The sequence below is a fragment of the Hirsutella rhossiliensis genome, assembly GCF_020360975.1.
Source record: "Hirsutella rhossiliensis strain HR02 chromosome Unknown scaffold00004, whole genome shotgun sequence".
Taxonomy (NCBI): domain Eukaryota; kingdom Fungi; phylum Ascomycota; class Sordariomycetes; order Hypocreales; family Ophiocordycipitaceae; genus Hirsutella; species Hirsutella rhossiliensis.
This window is the reverse complement of record NW_025408670.1, coordinates 1,838,122-1,853,489: the sequence shown is the minus strand read 5'-3', so window position 1 is coordinate 1,853,489 and position 15,368 is coordinate 1,838,122.

Here is a 15,368-nt window from a genome sequence, read left to right as displayed (position 1 = left end):
TTAAGTATCTTTTAGCTTCGAAACCGTAGGCTAGGCCTATATACGCCGCTCTAGTAGAAAGAGGAGTAGTTAAAGCGGCCTATATTCCGCGGCTTTAACGGCTTAACCGTTTCCTAAGAAAAGCCTCTTCCTTACTATAAGCTAAATAATAATATAGAGTAATAGACTCTCGATATAAGATTTAAAAAGGCACTTAAGCTAAAAGCATTTTATAAAGGAGCCGCTAACGCTACTAATAGTAAGCTTCTTAATACCTTAATATAAGCGGGAAGAATTACTTATATAAAATTCTATAGGGAATGCGTCCGATATTATTTACGACTAAATAATACGCTACGATCTAAGATAGGCAACTTTTAATAATATATATATTAACGAAAAAGTTAAGTTTTATCTTAAAAAAGTTATCGCTAATAAGCCGACTAAAGATTATTTAATCGACTTATTTACGTATATAAGCTTAACGTATAATCTATAAGCGAGGTAAGATATAGTGCCCGATAAAGTCTAGTAGGATCTGCCCTTTAATCTTAAAGTACTAGTACTAAAAGAGCGGAGGGAGTAGCTTAAGAAGGGTAGATACCGTATTTAAGGCTCTAAATATAAAGAAGAGATACGATAACTTTAACGATAATTTAGACTAAGCGGGCGTAGCGCGAGAAGGCTCTCTAACGATAATACTAATAGTACTACTTTTATTACCGCCCTATATAAGAAATTAAGCGGTAGCTTACTAAAGATAGCTAAGATAATAGTAAGGATACTTATTTTAACGGTGACTGCGGCATACACCTAAAGACACACCCACGCTAACGGCAATAGCAGCAGCTAGATACCGAAGGACGAGGGGGTCTAAGGGGAACGAAGGAAACGAGAAAGCACTAGGCAGGGCAAGGCAAAGGTAAAGAGGGCCAAAAAGGTATATTGGCAAAAGAGGATATAGAAGAAGATAATGCTAATAATAAAAGAAGAAGATAATGATAATAGAAGAAGATGCTGTCTGCTAGCTAAGGAGGAAAAGAGACCTCTTTTATAGACCGAATTTTCCCTCTTTCTTCCCTAGACAAACAGGGGCCAAGGGATCATCTAATTAAGAAGAGGGCTAGCTAGAGACTCTGCTAAGGATCCTGCTAAGGACCCTGCTAAAGACTCTGCTGCGCGGGCTGTGTGTGTTCCTTAGGGTATAGATGCCCCCGTTAAATTATATAGCCCTAGTTATTAACCTATATATACTAGAGCGCGCGCGACTTACGGGATTGCTTTACTAGTAACTAGATAATCTAGGCTTTAATAACTTCTCCTAGCTATATATTAAGGCCGCTAAGCTTATAGTAGCTCTTAATAGTAAACGGGAAATAGTTAAATAGAGGCGTATATACAGTATACCTTAGACTAGTATTTCCGCCCTTATAAAAGAGTTACTAGAACTTAAAAATTTTCTACTTCTTATAAGGAAGATATAGTATCCGCGTTATATTAGCGATAAAGTAATATCCGTTAAGGAGAGAGCTTTCTCTTACTACTAGCCGGCTATAATAAATAACTACTTCGACCGCGAGCACTTAAAAACTATAGAAGAAATAAAGCGGGATAGCTTTATTATATATAAGCACCTAGAGTATAAGTAAGCGGATCTAAAGTTAAAGAGCCTTAACTGTTTTCGGAATTATATTATAAGGGTCTATAGTATTATACTACGGCCGTCGCGATTATAAGTAGTAGGTTTAGTTATAATTTATATTCTAGCTTTTAGATTCCCTTTATTATTTAATCCTATAGATATCCTATTACTATTTATATATTCGTGCCTCTTTATTTAGTTAATTATAACGGAAAGTACTTTAAGTAGATAGTATAGGCCTTACTTAGCTATAGACCTTAAAATAAAGTAGCTTATAAAGACTTACGTTTAAATATAGGAGAGCGCGGTATATATATATTAGATCGTAAGCTACTATCTATAATTATAAAGGCCTATATATCTCTAGTTTCTTAGTCTTCCTACTAGTCTCCTTCCTATTCCTTATTTTAACTGCTTCCGTAACTAACCTAAGGATATATTATACTATAATTATACGACTCCTATTCTCTATAACCTTATAGAAAAAGTTCTTTATATTAAAGCTAATTACGATCCTTATTTCTATATATAATTCTATTTTATAACTTAATTATTAATTAGCTCTTAGTCCCTACTTTTTATTTATTTAGCTTTAAAAGAGTAAATTCTATATAAGGGTAAGATAAACCTATAATAACCGGTATTATTCTTAAGGGATAAACCTATCGAGGGGTTTATATTAGTAGATATAATAAGGCGTAGTCTAAGTAATAATAAGTATATTACGTTAGTAATAAGTCGGAAGTTATAGACTATAGACTATAACTAGGTAATTAAGTAATTAGAATTAAAGATAAAATCGTAATAGAGATCGTAATAATTATAATACATTAAAAGCTATCGAGCTATCTATTTAAAGGAGTAAAAGTAGGTAGCTATTTATACTTATAGAGACTATCCTTATATTATAGTCCTAGCTATAATCCCTTTTATAGCTTACTATAGCTTACTTATAAGCTATACTCTTAAGTAGTAATCTATTTATATAAGGCTTACTTAGCTTATATACGCTCTAAGTAAGCTAAGCCTAAGTAACTTCTTATCCTAACTATTATTCCGAGCCGCCTTATTATATAAACGTAGCTAGCTCTCTTATAGCCCGCTAACCGTAGTTATAATAAAACCGAGTAATCGTTATTAAAGCTAAAAGTAACGCTCTATTAAGCTAATAGCCTCTATATAACGACCTTAGCTCTCTTAAGTAAAAGTAAGGTTAGCTATACTAGTTAGCGTATTAGGATAATTAGCCCTAAGCTTTATCTTATAGGTCTCTATAACCTATACTTCTAGCTTCTTAGCCTCCTCCTACTAGCCTTAGTTTTAAAACGTCGACGCTAGGTTAGCTATACTACTTAGTATATCGGGATAATCGGCCCTAAGCTTCGTTTTATAAGTCTCTATTACCTATACTCCTAACTTCTTAGCCTCTTCTTACTAGCCTTAGTTTTAAAACGTCGACGCTAGGTTAGCTATACTAGTTAGCGTATTATAAGAATATACCCTTATATTCCTATTTTACTATTATAAAGAAATAATAGGCATAGGGAGGCCTTATAGAATAAGCTAGTAAAAAGAGGCTCTATAATATAGTCTAAGGGAATAACCCTTAAAGATAAAGACCTCTACTAGATATCTATACCTTCCTCTAGGAAAAGCGGGTTAGGATAAGCCTATCCTTATAAATAAAAATATATATAAAATACATAAGTTAATTATAAGTAGAACGGATACCCTATTACCTATTTTAGCCTAGCGGTTCCGAAGATATCCGCGATACGAGAATAGGTAGGGCATAGAATATTCTAGTTAAATCTACTACTTATACTAGAACCTATAGTCTTACGTTAACTATTACGTTATAATTAGACTACCTACTAAGTTAGGAAGACATACTATAGATAGAGCTTTTTAAGCACTAAAGAATATACTAGAAAGCTAACTAATTAGTCTACTAGTAGGCGAGCAATAGTCTATAAAAGACAAAGGATTTCCCTAGGAGTAGTAGATAGAATAAGTAAGTTTATAAGTATCCTTTATAACGCTATTCTTTTAATATATTATTTAGCCCCTTATATACTCGTTATAAATTCCGGACGAAATCCTACCCTATACTCCTTCGACCGATCTTTCCGCTTACGTTATTAATTACCCGATTCTATGCTTATTACTTATACCTTCTTATATATATTAAGATAATTAGCCCTAAGCTTTATCTTATAGGTCTTTATAACCTATATATCTAGCTTCTCGGCCTCTTCTTACTAGCCCTAGTTCTAAAACATCGACGCTAAGTTAGCTATATTAGTTAGTATATTAAGATAATTAGCCCTAAGCTTTATCTTATAAGTCTCTATTACCTATACTCTTAACTTCTTAGCCTCCTCTTACTAGCCTTAGTTTTAAAACGTTAACGCTAGGTTAGTTATACTAGTTAGTATATTAAGATAATTAGCCTTAAGCTTTATCTTATAAGTCTTTATTACGTATACTTTTAGCTTCTTAGCCTCCTCTTACTAGCCTTAGTTTTAAAACGTTAACGCTAGGTTAGTTATACTAGTTAGTATATTAAGATAATTAGCCTTAAGCTTTATCTTATAAGTCTTTATTACGTATACTTTTAGCTTCTTAGCCTCCTCTTACTAGCCTTAGTTTTAAAATATTAACGCTAGGTTAGCTATACTAGTTAGCGTATTAAGATAATTAGCCCTAAGCTTTATCTTATAAGTCTTTATTACTTATACTTTTAGCTTCTTAGCCTCCTCTTACTAGCCTTAGTTTTAAAACGTTAATACTAGGTTAGCTATACTAGTTAATATATTAAGATAATCGGCCCTAAGCTTTATCTTACTTATCTTTATTACTTATACTTTTAGCTTCTTAGCCTCCTCTTACTAGCCTTAGTTCTTATACGTTAATACTAGGTTAGCTATACTAGTTAGCGTATTAAGATAATCGGCCTTAAGCTTTATCTTATAAGTCTCTATTACTTATATATCTAGCTTCTTAGCCTCCTCTTACTAGCCTTAGTTCTAAAACGTCGACGCTAGGTTAGCTATACTAGTTAGCGTAGAGGGATAATCGGCCCTAAGCTTTATCTTACTTATCTCTATTACTTATATATCTAGCTTCTTAGCCTCCTCTTACTAGCCCTAGTTCCTATATATCGACGCTAGGTTAGCTATACTAGTTAGTATATTAAGATACTCTTTACTTAGTACCCTCTTTTAGATCTTAATAGTATCTACGCTAAGTTTCTCTACGTTGCTTTATTTATCCTTAAAACCTAAGTAGCTAGCTACGTACTACCTAACTAATCGTACTATAATACGTATTCCCTTATACTTTAGAGCCCTACCTATTTACTAATATTTTATAACCGCTATATCTAACTAGAATTATAAAATATCTATACCTTAGTAGCCGCTAACGTAGGTCTTATAAAGGCTACCTTCTTCTTTTAAGGTAGATACTAATATAGGTAGCCCTTCCCTTATTATAAGGCTTCCTTCCCTATAAGCTTAGCTACCCCTTAATACTTCTTATACTAAGATAAGGAAAAAGAAATTAATAGGCGGAATCCTATATTACGCTTACTATATAACTCCTACTATAAGGGAGCTACGGGCTAGTCTTTATAATTTAAGAGAGCTAATCTACTTAGTTACTTTAGAGATTTATCCTAGTACTTATTTAAAAGTTAGCTACTAATAGATTTTAAATATAATCGATATATAAATATAGAAGCTAAAGGTGTCTTAGTTAGGGGTATATAAACTATCTAATATAAGGGATAGTTAAAGACTTAGGCTAACTAATAAACGTCCCCTTTAAGGGGTAGCTTATAGTATAACGACCGGTATTATTCTTAAGGGATAAACCTATTAAGGGGTTTATATTAGTAGATATAATAGGGCGTGGTCTAAGTAATAATATATATATTACGTTAGTAATAAGTTAGAGGTTATAGACCGTAGACTATAACTAAGTAATTAGAATTAGAGATAGAATTATAATAAAGATCTATATTAAAAGCTAGAGAGCTATCTATTTAAAGGAGTAAAAGTAGGTAGCTATATATACCTATAGAGACTATCCTTAGATTATAGGCCTAGCTATAATCCCTAATATTAGATCGTATAAAGTATAGTAATCTTATTAATCCTAGATTACTTAGATCTCTATAATCCCCTCGATCCTATATCTATTAGATAGTCGTGCTAACTATTTATCTATTAGACCGTATTACGTACTTAACGTAGTCGACCGTTAGCGGCTTAGTAGCTATAGTCGTAATATAATATCTCCCCTCCTTTTAGTCTTATCTATAAGACCTACTATAGCTACCTTAGCCGCTATATATAAATATATTCTTATTACGTTATACGTAAGTATATAGTTCCTTATTTCTTTATCTTTTTAGGATATACTACTAATAGTATATTTAGTTATATACTAAAAAATCGTTCCTAAAAAGCCTTTAAGCGCGCTACTCTTATTAAATATATCGATTTAAGTAGAGATCCTACTAATATACTATATACTTAATACTTTAAGGTAAAGAAGACGAATTATTAGATAGCTGAAAATTCTTCGCGCTATAATAATTATATTACTAGTAGTCGTCCCTATTATAATAGTATTTTAGTAGCTTCTTCTTATAAGTATCTTTTAATTCTTTTTATACGTAGTAGCTAACGTATTTCTTTTAGTAACTAAATTATTAGCGGAGTAGTATAGGCTATATTTTAAAGAGGAGGAAGCTAAGGAAGCCTTATTAGAGCTTTAAGCATAGCTTACGAACCTTTAGTCGTAAATATCTATTACCGTTAATCGTTTAGCTCGTATTTAAAAGATTTAGAATCGTATGAAGGAAAAGAGTTCTAAGTTATTTCGTCGTAGTATCTAAGAAGTAGATACTAAGGATAGCGTTTTACCTACGCTTAATACGTATAAGTATTAGGTAGTAAATAACTTATAATTATTAGGCGTTCTTAATAAAGCGAATTAGTTCTTATTTAGTATTAGTAAGGAGTTTATAGATCTTAGTCCTTTAATCCCTCCTAAACCTTTTAGTAAAATTATCGAAGTAGAGAGCTATAGTAGGTTAAGTGCTTAAGTAGTTCCTAAGTATTTTCCTCTAGTCTATATCCCTTCTACTTAATAAGGTACTCTTATTACTAAACTTATTTTCTTATATCTAGTATTTATTTTACTTTATATTCTTAATCGTTATTAACTTTAATTTTTCCTTATAGTTTAGCGTTTTATAGCGCTAGTTCTAATAATAAGATATAAAATATCGGGTATATCTATATTATCGTTAGTAGCGAAAGTTTATAGTTAACTTTTAAAATAGTTTTCTTAACCTTAAACGGTCTAAGCTTCTTAAAATCTAATTTATTACTTAGTTATTTTATTTTAATATTTCGTCGTATAAGGTAAACTATATCTCCCTCTTAAAAAATTAGTCCCTATAATCTTTTCTAATTATAGTAAGTAGATATTCGTTTTTTAATAAATTAAAGTTCTTATTATATCTATTTATATAATTTTTATAGCTAATTTACTTATAGTATCGCTTATTTTACTTATAGTCTTTATCGAGTAACCTTAAATACTTTTAGGTTATATTTATAATTAGTATATATTAATAAGAGCTTAGTTATTTCTATAACTAAGCTATTATAAGCTAGTTATACTATTAGTAGCTATTTATAGTATCGTAAATATTATTTAAGCGTTTAGTTAAGTCGTTTTATTTATCTATTTATTTATAAGTAATAAGCTATACTAAGCTTATATTTTATTCTTAATTATATTATAAGAGCTTACTAGAACTTAGCTATAAATATACTTCCTTTATTAAAGATAATCTTATTTAATAGTCTATAATTACTAATAATTATTTATAGGAATATATATACTAGCTCCTTTATATTACTTACTTCTTTATATAGTAAGAAGTATTTATACTTTATTAGTTTATTAGTAATAATAAATATACTATTATACTTAACGTTAGTTATAAGTTCTTTTAATAGTAATAGCTTTATAATATAGTTAAAAGATATTAAATCCTATAGCTTTTCTAGTACTAGTAGCGGTTATAATTCTCTATATAGCTTATATCGTTTAGCTTTACTTTATATATAAAGTTTATATTTTTTAATAACTTATTATATTACTTCTTTAAGCTATAGGAAGTTATATTATCGTTTAATTTATTTTATTATTCTTTAGATTCCTTAGTATCTATATATTAAATATTTATATTTTAACGGGTAAGATCGCACCCCTATAAATATTAGCCCGTTAAGGGGGGATAAGACCCTTAGTACTCCCCTTCTAACTTACTTCTAAGTATACTTAAAGGCGTTATAAAGACCTTAATTATCTAATTAGGTATCTTCTTTAATTATAGTTAATTTAAATTTTTATTTTTCCCCTTTAAAGTAGATACCGCTAGTTACGCGACTCTAGTAAAGATAAAGAGGTATAGAGTAAAGAAATCTCTAAGACTTATATTTATAACCTAAGGACCTTAGAGCTATATATAGGCTAAATAATTAAATAATTATATAGTTAATTACTCTACTAATCCTTAGCTATATACTACGCGTGCTTTAAGTATATACCTTTATCCTTATTAAAACTAGTCTTTAGGGCGTAAACTCGTTATTCCGTTTTATTTATATAGCAACGAGTAGCTTTATAAAGCTAAGAATACCTAGAGGACGACGGTATTATTTAAAAAAAATAAAATCTAGGGATTTAATAATTAAAGTAGTAACTACCTTAATAGCTAGAGTTAGGGACCTAATAAGGTAATAGACTTACTAAGAAATAAATAATTAGATAATACTTTTACTAGTAGTAAAGGAAAAGTAATAAGCTAATACTAAAAAAACCTAAGCTCCTATTATTAGCCTTATAACCCTTAATACTAGCGACTTAGTTAAGAAACTACGATCCTTATATAATACTTTAAAAGATATAAATAACGATAATAGCGTAATCTAGACTATTTTAAAATACTACTAAGACCTCTTACTTATATATATACTAATAATACTAATATAGGTACTAATAAAGGATACCTTAATAACCTTAACCTTAGCTCTCCTTTATATAATAGCTTATAGAGAACGCTTACCTCCCGCTAATAAATAAGAAAGTAAGTAATAAGATAGTTATAATAAGATATCCTTTAACTCCGAAAACTCTAACTCTAAATTTTATAACCTTATAATCTATAGGTATACTATATCTAGAAACGCTAGCCGTTAAGAGGGATTATCTAATCCTATTACTAGCGATATAAAGAAAATTAAGGTAGATATTAATAAGATTACTAATAGACTTAGAGATATACTTACTAGAAGCTAAGATAACCTTATAGGAAGACTCTACTAACTACGACTCCTACCTATTAGTAAATTTAACGGTAAAAACATAACTAAATTCCTTAAGAAGTTTAAATAAGAGATATATATTAACTATATCTACTATAAGGATAAAATAGACTAGCTTAAAGTCTATATCTCCTTTATATAAGCCCTTACTATTAAAAGTCTTATAGATAGACTTACTTAGAAAGAAGTAAAGAAGAGACTCCTTTAATACTACTATATATATAATATTAAATAACTAGAAACTACTAATAACTACTTAGACTATTATAATACTAAAAAGCCTAAGACTATTATAGAAGTTATAGAATAGCTTAGTCTCTACTTATACCTATAGCGTAAGGTATAACCTAATAGCTAGGAAGAATCTATAGTTTAGTTATACTTTATCTACTATATAATACTAAAGGAGCTTATTATTAATATTATAAAGAGAAATAGAAAGATATTTAAAGTTATCTTAAAACTCCTATATAAAAGCCTTATCTATATAATTAATAACTACTTAGTACCTCGCTAGGACGTTAAGCGATAAGATTTAGTATCTAAAGTCTATAATTAAAAGCTTAAGAACCTAAAGAAAGACTAGCTCTTTAAGGAAATTAACGAAGTAATAGAGGAAGCTAAATCTAACGAGGGTAAAGAAAAACTTCTTAAAGAGCTAAAGAAAATAAATAAGAAACCTAGATAGCCCGTAAAGGAGATCTTAGACCTAATAAAAGCCTTTAAAGATATAAAGATTAACCTTACTTACTAATAAGAGTAGATATTTAACTAGCTTAATAGGGAATAAAGATACGTTAGTAGTAAAAGCTACTCTTTAAGTTATAGATAAGGAGGTAGCGTAAATACTATCGGATTTTACTACCTATTTAATTAATATATATAGTTTTAGGTTAATACTTTTAACTAGCTTAGGAGATACTTTTATTATAGTAAAGAAAGATACTACCCTAATAAGTATAAGGTATACTCTTAGGACTATAAGATTAGATTTATAATATATAAAGTAGTAAATAAGACTCTTTACTTTAAAAGAAAAGATAATAAAAGCGTAATTCCCTTAGTACTTACTAATAGGTTTTCTTAAATAAGTATATATATTTAAAGGCTTATTATATACTAGGTAGATATATAGCTAGACTCCTTTATATTACTACTTATAAAATAGGTTAAAGCTATAGTTATACTATCTTACCTAAATTAAGCTATTAGTAAAAGAGAATCCGGTTTCCTAGACTAGTTCTAAAGATATAGAAGCCTATATAAGTAGAAATTAAGGAATCTAAAAGTAAGCGAGATAAGAAAAGAAGTAAGAAGGATATCGGTTATTATAATTATAGATAATATATAATAAAGTAATATATATTATTAGATAATCTATATAACTATAGTATGGATTAATACTTATAAGGGGAAAAAATAAAGAGTTAAAGAGGACGTAAAGGAAATCGAGATAATAAGAATAGTAAAAACTAGCTTAAAGATTATCCTTATATACTATAGATATAAAGTAGATTTAGATAAGAAGTTTGATAGACTTATAGATAAAATTATTAGAGAAATTATATATAAAAGAATACTAATCCCTTTAAATTACTTAATTAACTTTATTCCCTAACTAAGTAAGAGACTTAGTATAAGATATATAAATATAGCCTAAGGTATAGAAAACATTAAATTCTAGACCTTAAAGAAAGTAGAGAGTAATATAAGACCTTATAGAGCTATAATAACGGTTATAAAAGTAGCTAAAGATAATATAAAGAGTAGTTTACTCCTCCTTAAATATCTATAAGGAAAACTCGCGGTAGCTTTAATATAAGTTAAAGAATAAGATAAAGAATACTAGGTCGAACCGATTAAGCTTACTTACCTTACTTATAAAGAATCGGATTATAAGTACCTTAAAGTCTAATAAGTATTAAAGGAAGTTAGGTTTATAACTAATATAATTAGTATAATATAACTAGCTTAAGGACTATTTAATTAATAAACTTTAAAGGTAATAAGACTAAAGAAAGACGAATTTATTATATAGGAAGTAGCACTCTTAATAAGATACTAAGAGATAACTTTAAAAGACCTTATAGCAATTCCTATAATATATATAAATATAGTCCTTATACCTTTCCGCTTACTTAAGTATATATAAGACCTACCCTATATTTAAGTATAACTTAGTAGCTAGAAAGCTAAAGTTCTAAGCGCCTTAATCGATACTAAGTTTAAAAGAAACCTTATTACTAAAAGATACGTAAATATATATAGGCTTAAAATCCTATTAATAAGAGTATTAATAATAGTATATACTAGGTCCCTTATAGATATAGTTAAGGAGGTAAAGACTAATCTCTATCTAGGTATAGCCTAAATACTAATCTATCTTTATATTACGCTAAACGGAGTCTTAGTCCCTTTTATCCTAGGTATACTATTTATTAAAGCCGCGTATATATTATTTAATTATTCCCTAAGAAATAAGGATATATAGGTTAAATATTAGATCGGTACTATTTAGGTAGTTACGCTAGCGGTAAGAGCTATTAAATAGGAGCTTCTAGATAAGGTCGATATAGTAAAATCCTTTTAGGCTATAACTTTAATAGTTAATAAAGATATATATAAAAGACTAAAGCTTAAGGAGGCTATATAGGAAATAGCTACCTAGCTCCTAAGAAAATTTTTTTACGCTTTAGTAATAGAAGTTAAAGAAGATAACTTAGGAGCTACTTAATAATTATAAAGAGAAACCCTTATAGATACCTTAATAGCTGAGATTTTCTTACTAGGAGGTAAGATCCTTAGTTATAAAGGGGGTGCTAACTAAGTCCCTAACCTAGCTTATACTAGCGTAAATAAGCCCTTAATAGTACTAGTATAATAGTAATTAATTATAAACGAAGGAGATAAGGCGATTCTAGCTATTAGATTTAAGATAGTAAAAGAGATTATTAAAGTTATAGTTATAGAGGCTATAAGAGAATTTAAGAAAAATATTATTAAAGCTAGAAAGAAGTTCTAAAAGATCTAGAAGGTTAAAGTTAAGATAAGGAGGAAACGACCTATTAGATTATATAATCTAAGAGTTAATACTCTCTTTAAAAGAAAAGTAAATAAGATTAACCTTATTAACGATACTTTATTAAACGGCTTAACGCTAAAAGGGGACCTTAACTAAAAGAAGATTAAATAAAATACTATTAAAGATAAGATATAGCCTAGACCCTACTTAGAATACTTAATAGGAAAATTCTTAAGTATATAAAAAGGAAAGCGGCTAATATAAGAAAGACTTAAAGTAATTTATAAATAATTTAAGGGCTTTCTTATAAAGGTAGAAATCCGGATCTTTAATAGTATTCTATTTAATAAGGAAGTAGCGTTATCCTAGGACTTTATAGAAAGAGGTAGAGTCGACCTAGCTATAGCCCTACTATAGGTTATTAAGATAATAGAATATAAGGTATAGTAAGTAGCCTTAATCCTAATCTTAAAAGTAATAGAGTAGAAAGTTATTAATATCCTTAAAATTAAACTAAAAATAAGAGTCCTTAAAGAAAGGTATAGGCCTTATAAGAACCCTTTTTTCCTAGTAGTAAAGAAAGATAAAGGACTACGCTTAATTAATTCCGCTACATATATAAATACTATTATAATAAGAGATATAAACCTACCGCTAAATATAAATAAGTTTAGTAACTACTTCTTAATATATAAGATCCTTTCTCTCCTAGACCTTTTTTTAGGCTATAATTAAATCCCTCTTAATATTAAAAGCTATAACTTAATAATATTCGCGATACTTATTAGCTTCTTATATATATATATACTCCCTTAAGGGGCTATAAACTTAGTTAGCTAATTTATAAGGATAATATAAAGAATCCTATAAGACTTTATACTAAATATCTATAGGAATTTCCTTAATAATATAGGTATTAAGGGGCCTAATATAATATATAATAATAAAGAGGTAGCGCTAAGAGTAAGGAGATTTATCTTCGAATACCTTATTAACCTTAATAAAGTCTTAGTTAACGTCGAACTCTTTAGTTATATAATTATAGGGGCTAAATCGAAATTCTATTAGTAAGTAACTAAAGTTATTAGTTATATTTATAAAATAAATAGAAGGTGCCCTATAAAAGCTAAAGTTATTAAAATTAAGGAATAGATAAGATACCTTAATATAATATATATTAAAGCTTTCCTTAATATTATAGGATACTATTAAATCTAGATTAAATAGTTCGCTATCTTAGTAAAACCCTTTATAGACCTATTAAAGAAAGAAGTTTATTAGGAATAAGGAGATAGATAAATAAAAGCGATAGCTACCTTTAAGGAAGTTATTACTAATTTAGTCTTTCTAGTATCTATTAACGTTAGCCTAAGAAGAGGAGATATTATTTTAATATATAATACTAGTCTACTTAGCTAGGGGGTAGTCTTAATATAAATCGTCGATAAAAAGAGGCGCCCTATAAAGTTCGAAAGTAAAACGTAGTTACTAGTAGAAACTAAATATAATATAATAAAGAGGGAGTATAAGGCTATATTAAGTATACTTAAGAGACTAAGAATATACTTATATAGCGTATATTTTATCTTAGAAACTAATATATAGGTCCTAGTTAATTAACTAAAAGGTGCCCTTAAAGACGTCCCTAGAGCTATAGTAACTCGCTAGATAAGCTATATTTTCCTCTTTAACTTTACTATATAATATATTAAAGGTAAGAAGAATAGTATAGCTAATAGACTCTTAAGAAAGCCTAAAGGACCTTCTAATATATTAAATAAGGAAATAAAAGGCGACATTAAAGAATTTATAGACTTTTACTTAAACGTAATATAAGGGACTAAGCTATAAGGGGACTACTTAAAGGAATCGAGGATAATTATAGACTTCCTTTAAACGTTAAAACGGCCGGAGGGCCTTTTTAAATAAGACTATAGGAAGTTATATTTAAAGAGTCTAAATTTCTATATTAAAGATTAAAAGCCTTAGCAACTCCCTAAGAAGGAAGAAAGGAGACCTATACTAGTCGTAGACGACCTAAAAGAATAGAAAAGGATTATTATAAAGTACTACGCGTAAATAGGATATAAAGGATAATAAGTTATATATACGTTTATAAAGGATAGGTATTAGTAGGCTAGCCTTTAAAATAATATTTACGGCGTAATTTCTTCTTATAAAGAATACTAATACTTTATAACTAAGAGACCCTAAGAAGTTATAACCGCGACCGCGCCTAGCTACCCTATAAGTAAGATTTACTTTAATAGCTAGTATATACTATTTAATTATAGGTATTCGTACCTTATAGAAGTATAAGACGACCTTACTAGATAGGTAGAAGTAACCTTAGTTAAAGAAATTACCGCGGGAGCTATAACTAAATTTATACTCTTTATTATTTATAGGTATAGCGTAATACTATATATTATAATCGATAGAGGGCTTAAAATAAAGAAAGACTTTAAGTATATCTTAAAGGATATAAGCGTTAAAGTTATTTAAACTTTAGTATATAATCTAAAGGCAAACGCGGTAGTAAAATAAAGGTACTAAAGGTTAATAATAGTACTTATAAAAATAGTAAAGAAAAAGGGTAAGTAGATTAAATACCTTAACTAAGTAATCCTTATAGACCGAATAGTAGTTAAAAAGTCTTATAGAATATTAGCTTTCTACCTACTATATAAATAGGAACCGGTACTACCTCTTAAGGTAGAATACTTAACTTAGCGACTAATTAACTAAGATAAAGTAAAGATAAGAAAAGAATTATTTAAAGTATAAGTATAAGTTTTAAAAAGGAAAGAAAAAGATATAAAAGAAGCTAAGAAAAGAGTAATAAGATATTAGAATTAATTAGTAAAGAGGATAGATAAAGCTAATAAGTATATAATAAGGAAAGAAAGCTTATAACTTAGAGACCTTATCTTACTATTTAACGTAAGATAATTAAATAATTTAGGGAGGTAAGCTAAGTATTAAATAAGGTAGAACGGTCTCTTTTAAGTAATATCGCACTTAAAGTAGTCTAGGGCGTATAGGATTAAGACTTTAAATAGAATTATACTTAATAAGATAATCTTAGGAGAGTATTTAAAGAAGTTTAAAAAGGATAAAGAAGGTTAGTAGTGCTTTACTAAGGACGACTAGTTACTCTAGGATAAGATTACTCTTAATAAGAGGAGGAAGGAAGAAATAATAAATAAAGTAGATAATTTACTACTCCTACTAAGTAAAGAAGCCTTAGATTAAATAGTACTATAGTTATAATAACTCCCTAATAAACCTTAGAAGGATTAAAGCTAGGAAG